The 9,681-nt window shown below is 42.5% G+C and overlaps 1 pseudogene; it reads right to left on the bottom strand.

Moving 5' to 3' along the window:
* Positions 1-346: 346 nt before the first annotated feature.
* On the bottom strand, positions 347-912 carry LOC122228431 (annotated as a pseudogene).
* Positions 913-9,681: the final 8,769 nt, after the last annotated feature.

The following is a 9,681-nucleotide window of genomic DNA, read 5'->3' as shown; positions in this document are numbered from 1 at the left end:
CCACGTGCAAAAAAAAATCTGTTTTATAAAAAAGCCACCTCAATACCAGAAAAGACTACAAAGGATTTTGAACCAAGTTTACTTTTTAAAAAGAAATTTATTTATTTTTGAGAGGGAGACAGAGCATGAGCAGGGGAGAGGCAGAGAGAGGGAGAAGCAGGCTCCAGTCTCTGAGCTGTCAGCCCAGAGCCTGAGGCGGGGCTCCAACTCGTGAACCGTGAGATCATGACCTGAGCCAAAGTTGGATGCTTAACTGACTGAACCACCCAGGGGCCCCTACTTTTTTTTTTTTAAAGAGAGTGAGGGGGGAGGAGGAGGAGGAGGAGGAGAGAGAGAGAGAGAGAGAGAGAGAGAGAGAGAATCTTAGACTCCACCCTCAGCCTGGAGCTGGATCCAGGTCTGGGTCTAGGTTGGATCCCAGGACCTTGGGATTATGACCGGAGACGAAATCAAGATTCTGATGCTCAACTGCCTGAGGCACCCAGGCAACCTGAGCCCAGTTTACCCTTTAAATGATGCTCTTCTCTTGTCTCTAACTCCAAGCACTATTCATCATCTTTAGAATCAGTTTTGCCTAAATGCCTCACCGCATCAACCCAGTCCCATCCTTGAGGAAGATCTCCTTTGTGTTTTGTTTTGTCTGCCAATTTACATTTCTGGGCTTTTGGAAGTTGTTCTTTTTTGTCTTTTTTCTTACCTGATGCGGCAGTAGTAGGAGTTTCAACGGAGACGGTCCTGCTGATGGGTCTCGGAGAAGCAACGGGATGATGATTCTCCATGAACCGCTCTTCATTGTCCAACGATGTGTAGGTCATAGTGGTCCCAAGACTGACCTTCCACTGCTTCCTGTGATTGGATAACATGCTCTGCTTTACAGTTGATGATATGGGTGTTGTTAAAAAAGGCGTTCATAGAAATCATTGGAGGCGTTTGGGGATATGTTTCTGTCCAGAAAATTTCTATTAAGAGGGTTTTCACCATATTCACCTCTCCTAAGTTGAAATGCACTGGACTTAATTACCAGAAACTTCAACTCCTTGATAAACACAACACCGTGCTTCGTTCCATCTCCTGGTCCTCGTTGGCACACATCGCATGGGTCGTGGGACATCCTTGGTCTTGGAGCAGCACCCAGCCACCAGAAGGGGGATCTGGTGGTGGGAGCTGGGGCCACCCAGGGTGGGGCGCTGAGCAACTGGGGCCACATGCTCTTTTGGAGTCACTTTTTTCCCAATAAGCTTGACTGCCTCTTTTTGTTGCCTCCACTTGTGAACAGGGAGCCCATTTCTTTTTTTTGTTCTTTTTAAATTTTGTTAATGTTTATTTATTTTTGAGAGAGAGAGAAACAGAGCATGAGCAAGGCAGAGAGAGAGAGGGAGACACGGAATCCAGCACAGAGCCCGACATGGGGCTCGAACTCACAAACCGAGAGATAACGGCATGAGCTAAAGTCAGATGCTTAACTGACTGAACCCCCCGGGAGCCCCAGGGAGTCATTTCTAAGATTTGTCTTCTTTTCTTTAAATAGCATTGTTGCAGCACCTCCAAAGAGGCCTTTTCTTTTGCTCCTACATAATTTTGATTGACAAAAACTAATGCCTTTCCTCGGTGTCTCTGTCTATATCACGTAGGATGTGGGATAATGGTGTCCTCACATTCTGATGGAAATAGATTTTTTATTCATTGGTTTCTGAAGTCTGTGTCTTTATAAATCCCAAACTGGAAGTTTCACCTCGGAAAGCCAGGTCAGGCCGGATCACCCACCCATGGACTTCACAACACTTTCGCCACACCTAACAGCTCAGATATACATGGATTTATTTTCCTAGAAATACAAATATCTCTCAGCGATGTGCTATCTATTTGGCTGAAAATCAACACCTCACCATCAATTTTAGTATTTACTTACAAACTGTAAATACAGTTTGTATCCATAGGTAGACAAAACACCTAATTAGGGGCTAATCTCAAATTTCGCCCATCCAGCAAGCTGCATGATATGGATCCATTTCCAAAGCACCTTTAAATTACTACAAGTGAAATTAAGTAAAAAGGCAGTGGCAACATTTATTTTTCTTTTTTAGAGAGAGAGAGAGAGCGCAAGCAGGGGAGAGGGGGAGAGAGAGAGAGAGAGAGAGAGAGAGAGAGAGAGAATCCCAAGCTAGCTCTATGCTCAGTGGAGGGTCCCAGCTCCATGCTTGATTCCACAACCCTAGGATCATGACCTGAGCTGAAATCCAGTCGATGCCCAACCAAGTGAGCCACCCAGGCACCCCAGTGACAATTTTTGAAAGACACCTAGGCACTGAGTTCTCTCATTTGAAAATGAACACATCTTCCCTATCCCACCGATGGGGTAACTTTAAAGATGAAATGAACAACAAAAGGGAGATGAATGAGTCTAGAAGAGTCTGCAGCGGATGATACATCATATTAAATTATGTTTCATTGTGATGAGCAATATTCTATTTGTTTCAGAAAGAAACACTCCCATCAATTCCACCTGTGTCCTGTGCCTGTGGCACTGTTTTCAGTATAGTGTCCCCTCACCCCATTATCCATTGACATTTAAATTCCAGCTCTATTTTTATTCATAGTCTTTATTTCATTTTCGGGTTTATTGACCTCTTTTACAGCTTTGTGCTTACGATTGCTATTTTCAACTTTATTACCTTTATTTCTTTAAACATAATACGCATGGGTTTCATGGGCTATGATATATTCAGATATCTGATGTGTTTGCGCATCTAGGTTTTATTTATTTGCTTATTATTTGCAGATTGTTCTGTTATACTGTATCTTATCTTTGGGGGAACACAGATGAATGATTTGAGATTTAGGATTTCACACTTTCCTCCAGAAGATTTACATTTGCTCTTGCCAGACTCTTGGGGAACTACCAGTCAGGGAGCACCTCAAATCAACAAGCCGAGCATCCCTGGACATTCAGGCATGCACGTTCTGGAGGAGATGTGTTGTGTCTCATTCACCTTTATTTTCAGAGAGTAGACCTCTCAAGTTCCGGCTTATCACGGGACTGAGCCTTCTGTTGGATGCCCAACCTTCCGTGCGCTCTAGACCTTAATTTGGCTCTGTTCCTGCACAGAGCTATCAAAATGGAGGTTTAAATTGGTCCAGATTTTCATATTCTTTCAGAGTAGAGGTTGCTGCTTTACGAGGTTGCTGTCCTGTTTTCTCACCAATAAGGTGTCCTGGTAAATCCTTGCTATTTATTTGATGGTTGTAAGATTTTAAAATATGTATTTTATCCTTTGTGATTTATACTTTTCAGCAAGAGGTTTGGTCCATATTACCTAATTTGCCATAACTGAATTCAGAAGAGGGAGAGATTATTTTTAATTATTTATGCAGAAGATAACAAATTCTAACCCCAAAGAAACTCAAGGTTTTTATTTTCTTTCATGGCTCACCCACTCTTACTCTTAAAATACAATGTGTCAGGACTTTATTTTTAAAATACTGTGAGATCATATATTCCACGGGACTACATTGTCCAATGTTATTTGGAAATTTTCTTATAGAGGTAAAAAGCAAAAAATTCTTATAAGCCAGTTTTTAGTAAAGCATTTTCTTAGACTTGGGTTATTTTTTGACAGTAAGCAACTCAGTACCCAGAATGTGATGAAATGTACATGCTTAGCTGAGTGGTTACTGCTATTTTTGTTTATTTTAAAATAAGATCGTTGAACAGGAACCACATTTGTTAGTAGACATAGTGCATTTGAAAACTGACTTTGAAAAATACCTTCGGGGCACCTGGGTGGTTCAGCGGGTTGAGCTTCCAACTTCGGCTCAGGTCATGATCTCATGGTACATGAATTTGAGCCCCACGTAGGGCTCTGTGCTGTCAGCACAGAACCTGCTTCAGATCCTCTCCCCACCCCCTCTCTTTGCCCCTCCATCACTTGTACTCTCTCTCTCTCTCTCAAACATAAACATTAAAAAAGTACTTTTAGGGGGCGCCTGGGTGGCTCAGTAGAGCGGCCGACTTCAGCTCAGGTCACGATCTCGCGGTCCGTGAGTTCAAGCCCCGCGTCAGGCTCTGGGCTGATGACTCAGAGCCTGGAGCCTGCTTCCGATTCTGTGTTTCCCTCTCTCTCTGCCCCTCCCCCGTTCATGCTCTGTCTTTCTCTGTCTCAAAAATAAATAAATGTTAAAAAAAAAATTTTTTTTTTAAAAGTACTTTTAGGATCAAGTCTCCTCTTAGTTTCAAGTTGTAATTATTTGTCAAAGTTATTTGGTGGGTTTGTCTGGAAACTCTCTGCCAGCACACAACGTAAAGGAGCTAGTGCTGACGTTGGCTTAGTGCGGAATATGTTCATTCATTTGTATGTCCTGTTCTGACTCTGCTGAATTGCCTGAGGTGTTCTCTTCAACGCAAAATGGTCACAGAGAAATAATTCTGTGACCCACTACCAAACAATTCAAGGCTCTAAGATAAGGCCACCGGTAGGCTCTTACGCCAGAAAGACTGTCAGGTGCTTACCGTGCTCGGCCTTGCGTTGTCTCAACTGCGGGACGCCTCCCTCCCCCACCCTTGTTCCCACATGTTGCTTTTTCGCACGTCACGTGACTAGCAAGGACCAGAATAGCGTTTTGTCCATTCCGCACACACTGGGAACGTCTCAGTTGGGGATTGCATTCACTTGCGAGGGAGAATTCGATCAGTTTGTGACTTAAAGAAACTAGGGACATCCTTTCTCTCATACAGCAATAGATCTAGTGGTAGGAGTTTGTTAGCTTCGGTTCTGGGCTTCCATTCTTTTCACTTTCCCTCATGGTGACGTGGACGTTATTGCAGTTCCCATCGTCATATCTACATTACAGACAGTAGAGAAGAAGGCAATTCCACACTAATGCTTGCACCTCATTCGTTGTACGGCAGTGAATTGTGTGGTCACACTGAGCTCAAAAAGACTCTAGGAAGTGAAGTTTCTAGGTTCCCAGTTCCAAGAGTTGAGAAAGGTAATCCAGAAAGGGATTGGGTTCAGTATTTGAACTCCTCCATTTTGTGTCATGTAGTCTATGGTCTATGAAATCATGCCAGCTTACATGCAATGCTAAAGATTGCAATTTAAAACAAAGAACTTTCTAGAATGAGAATTAATAATAATAGCATTATTGACCACTTCAATGTCTATAAACTGCAATAATCTCTTGAGACATATATCACTGTGTCCATTTTGCAGATGAGGATACTACACTTGAGAGAAGCTTGGTTATCTGCTATGCTTGCATGCCAGAAAGTAGGGGAGCTGAAAGTTGAAAGTGTAAATCTAATGCCAATTAAACTTTAACAAGCCATCCCTACAGTCTTTCTTCCTTCTTTCCTTCCTTCCTTCCTTCCTTCCTTCCTTCCTTCCTTCCATTCTTTCCTTCTTTCATTTTATAGAGAGTATGAGCGGGAGAGAGGGGGACAGAAAAAGAGAGGGAGAGAAAGAGAGAGAGAGAACCTTAAGCAGACTCCACACTCGGCATGGAGTCTGACGCAGGGCTCGATCCCAAAACCCTGGGATCATGACCTGAGCCGAAGTCAAGGGTCAGATGCTTAACCAACCGACTGAGGCACCCAGGCACCCCCATAGTATTTATTTCTAATCTCCTCATTTAAACAAAAGTACATTTGGGTCTCATAAAAAAATCTCTGAAAGATATTTTATTACCTTTTAAGCCAGTATGTAAATTAAACTATGATTGCGATCTTTATCAGTTTTTTGTTGTCTTTTCCATCATCACTCTTGTCTTTCAGCTTCCAAAAAAATGGGAAAAAATGAAGGAAAATGCGCAATAAGCTGCCACACTATGATGCTTATAATTAATAGAAACAAACATTAATTTAATCCTAACAATAGACATAGAATCTTGACTAATAAAAAAATAAATAAGTTGATTCTTGATTTGAGGATTGAAAGTGCCCACATGGATTTAGTCATTCAATAAATATTTACTGAGTTCTTACTCTGTTCAGTTACCAAACATTGATTTTGAATTGTCACCAATAACACTTGGTTGGGTAAAATCACCTGGACGGATGACAAATCCAGGTACTCATTTTTAAAATTTAGGTAAACACTTTTTTTCAAGTTTCTAAAATCGTGCAACAATCAGTTTAAAACACAGGGACTAACAGCGGCAGTGGTTGATCACGTCTTAACATTTTTTGGGTGGGTGAACGGGGCAGTTGTGCTGCTGCAATCCCCCGGGAACACTCATCAGTTGTTTTCATCTGATAACTTGACTGTGGTTAAGGCTACAAAATGGCACCCCTCACCTGGCCAGTAGTTGGTGCTGTCAGTTGGGCACCATTCTCCAGTAGGGTAAACCGGGTTTTTCCCACATCACTGGGGGTTCAAGAGTCCAAGAGGGTGAAAGTGGAAGCCGTAGGGTGCCTGGAGGACGAGCTAAGAAGATGCACTAATGATGTAACTTCACTGCATTCTGTTGATCAATGCAAGGCACAAGGTCATCCCATATTTAAAGAAATGGGAAAAGGGTTCCACCTCTTGCTGGAAGACACGGGAACGTCACATGGCAAAGGATTTGCAGAGACGGATGGGAGAATCACTGTGGCCATTTTGAAAGCGATTTTCCAGAGTCCACCCTCCAGCTACAATAATTTGTTCACGTGCTTCTCCCGTGACAAATACTCTCAAGCCTTCCCCCAAGTTATATCTCCATTTTGATATCAGGCTCAACCTCCAGATCCTTTCCGTTTTAATTAAGTCTGAACGTGGGAAGACTCCACAGGGGCAGCAGCTCTTCATTCAGACATCTGTGAACAAGAAAAAAGACGTATATCATCTGTGCCTCAAGCCCTCAACACTCAATGCACAAAAGGAGAGACTGTAAGCAGCAGTCACTGGTTTGTATTAATTCTGAAATCCACCTGGGAGTATGTCACTGAGTCCCTTCAGCAGGGGCAGAGCTTGTGACTATTTCTGCTTTCCGGGAGTGATTCCTTTATTTATTTTTGTTTTTCAGCTTTGGGCTCTGCCTTCTGGACCCTCAGCTCCATCTTCCAATGCCACGTTTGAAAACAGTCTACCGCACTCTTCAAAAATTTGAATTATTGTAAAACATAGAGCAGATTTACTAGAAGGACATAAAAGGAACATAGTTTTAAATATTGAGTTATGTTTAATGACTCCTAATTGCTTAGATATATGTCAACGATAACTTACATCTCAGAAATGACTTTAGGTTTTAGTTGGAATAAGTGTCTGGTTTCTTGGGCAGTATTTTCTGAAACAGTGATAATGTTTATATTCCAGCAACATCTAAGGGGATACATAACCCTTTTTAAATATGCTACATGAAATCTGTCTTTGGGGGCAAATAATTATATTTCACTTAATTGCTAACTTCATGGATAATTTCCAACTCAACTAAATTAAAAAAGCATTTGTTGAGCCCTTATTAGGTGTTGAGCATTGTCCAAGCTCTATGGAGATACAGTGAGGCACTTAGCCTGATCACAGGGGATGCAGAAAGCAGCAACTCATGAAGGACTTCCTGGAACAAAATGACTAAGCTAAACCTGAGAGAATGTGAAAGAATGCCTTCCAGGAAGAAAGGGGAGCATTAGCCAAGGTATGCAAACTTGAGTTTATGTGGTATACTCAGGGGACTGATACCCTGCACTCAGCATTAGATTCAAATGCCAATCTCTTTCAGAAATACTCTCACAGAAACACCCGGAAATAATGCCTGGTTATTAAGCATCCCCTGAAGCAGAGCCGTAACTCCAGAAGCCCTATGGCTGAAATTGCTGAATTACAAGGCAAGTTGAACTGTGAGCCTCACAGGGTGTCTATTGCTAAAGTAAGGGCATTGATTTGGAAAGAATGGGATACTGTAAGCTGGGAAGGCACTGATGAAGCTGGGAACAGTGAACCCCTAAATTCTGATGTGTCTTCTTTGCCAGTGGGGAAGTCCTCCCTCCTCCCAGTGGAATTGGCTCCTCCCCTCCAGCAAAATGTCCTCCTCAATCAGAGGAGCAGGGTCATCCCCATTCATAGTCAGATCTCCCTTTCCACTTGACTGAGGAGATGAACCCTGCGTTTTCTGACAAAACCATAATCACCTCTCCTGAGGCAGCCGTCATGTAAGACAGGCTGAGTCTCCTCAGGACCCACTGCCATCACCTCTCTTTGCTTCTAGGCTTAATTTGACTCAAGTTCCAGCAGGCCCTTAAAGGCGAGGTGAGGTGCACCCATGAGGAAGGGCATCACACTCCAAGAAAAGAGTTTTCCAATTTATACAAACAGACAGCAGGAGAACATATCTGAAACGACCATTGAAGGGTATGGGGTAACAGTAGAAGGAATGTGAAGTTGAATTAGGCAGAATTGATTGATATGGGCTCACCAAGCAAAGATTCTACGTTTAATGTTGCAGGCTGGGGGGTTAGAAGGGGCCCCAGTAGACAAAAGCATAGATCAAAGCACAGTCCACTGTGAGCAAACTGGAAATGTCTTACTTCCCTTGGTTTAACGTAGAGGAAGGGTTTCAATGGCTCAGGCAGATGGGGTTGTGAGAATGGATTTGTCATTTAAGATCTACTTACTCAAATGAACGGTTCAAGAGATATACCTTCACTAATACTTTGAGCAACAAATTTGTGAGGGTATTCCCAGCATCCTAGAAGAGCTCTGTGATCACTCTTATCTGGGGGCCAGACCTTACAGAGGGAACCACGGCCGCTCAACGGGAATATTTAAATGTGATGGAAGCAATTGCACCCCAGGGTGACAGGACCAAGGGGGCAGCACTCAACAGTCAAAGGCAAGGTGGAGGTAGTTACCGCACTGGACAGCAGAGTTAGAGCAATAATCAGAATCATGTGTCTTGCATAGACCTACGGTGTTTCTAAAAATGAAGTAGACAGTAAGCCTACTAAATTCGTACTTGATCTGTATAAGCAGACAACGTCTAGATCAAGTGAATACAAGTCTTACTCAAATCATAAAAATAGGGTCATGACCCCTCAAGCAATTCCCAGGCACGACCCAGTTTACAGACCCAACACCTTCAATAAAAGGAAGGCCAGATTTCCTCAAGAGAGGACCCCACTAAACTACTGAAAGTTTATACTGGCAATCTTTCTTCCAGTCTTCTCCCAAAGGGATCTATGGCCTTTTACCAGTGTAACTGAATTAGGGAAAAGGAAATTGCATCTTTCAGGGACTACTAGATACTAGCTCTTAACTACACTGAGTCCAGGATTCCATCTTTGGTTATTTCCTAAGTTCTCGAATGCATAATTGGCATAGACGTACTTAACAGTAAACAGAATCCCTACACTGGCTCCCTGACCTGTGGAGTGAGGACTACTTTGGAGAAAAAGACCAAATGCAAGCCATTCAAACCGCCTCTACCTAGAAAAAGAGTAAATCCAAAGCAATACCGCATTCCCGGTGGGATTGCAGAGATTAGCGTCACCACCAAGAACTCAGATTTTCCTTGCTAAAAATGTCTTATCTGCCCTTAAATGATACCTTGACAAAATACAGTAAGTATGAATTCCTGAGAAGATTTAATGCATGAAAGACATAAAAATACAGGGCCATTTTTAAAAGTTACTCGGTAAAACGGACCAAAAAATTACTCTGTTAGAAGCTTTTCTAAATTTGTCACGTACTGTAATGATGTCAACACATC

The sequence above is a fragment of the Panthera leo genome, chromosome C1, assembly GCF_018350215.1.
Source record: "Panthera leo isolate Ple1 chromosome C1, P.leo_Ple1_pat1.1, whole genome shotgun sequence".
NCBI classification, from domain to species: Eukaryota; Metazoa; Chordata; class Mammalia; order Carnivora; family Felidae; genus Panthera; species Panthera leo.
The sequence above is the reverse complement of the archived record's forward strand: the minus strand, read 5'-3'. Positions and strand labels throughout refer to the sequence as shown.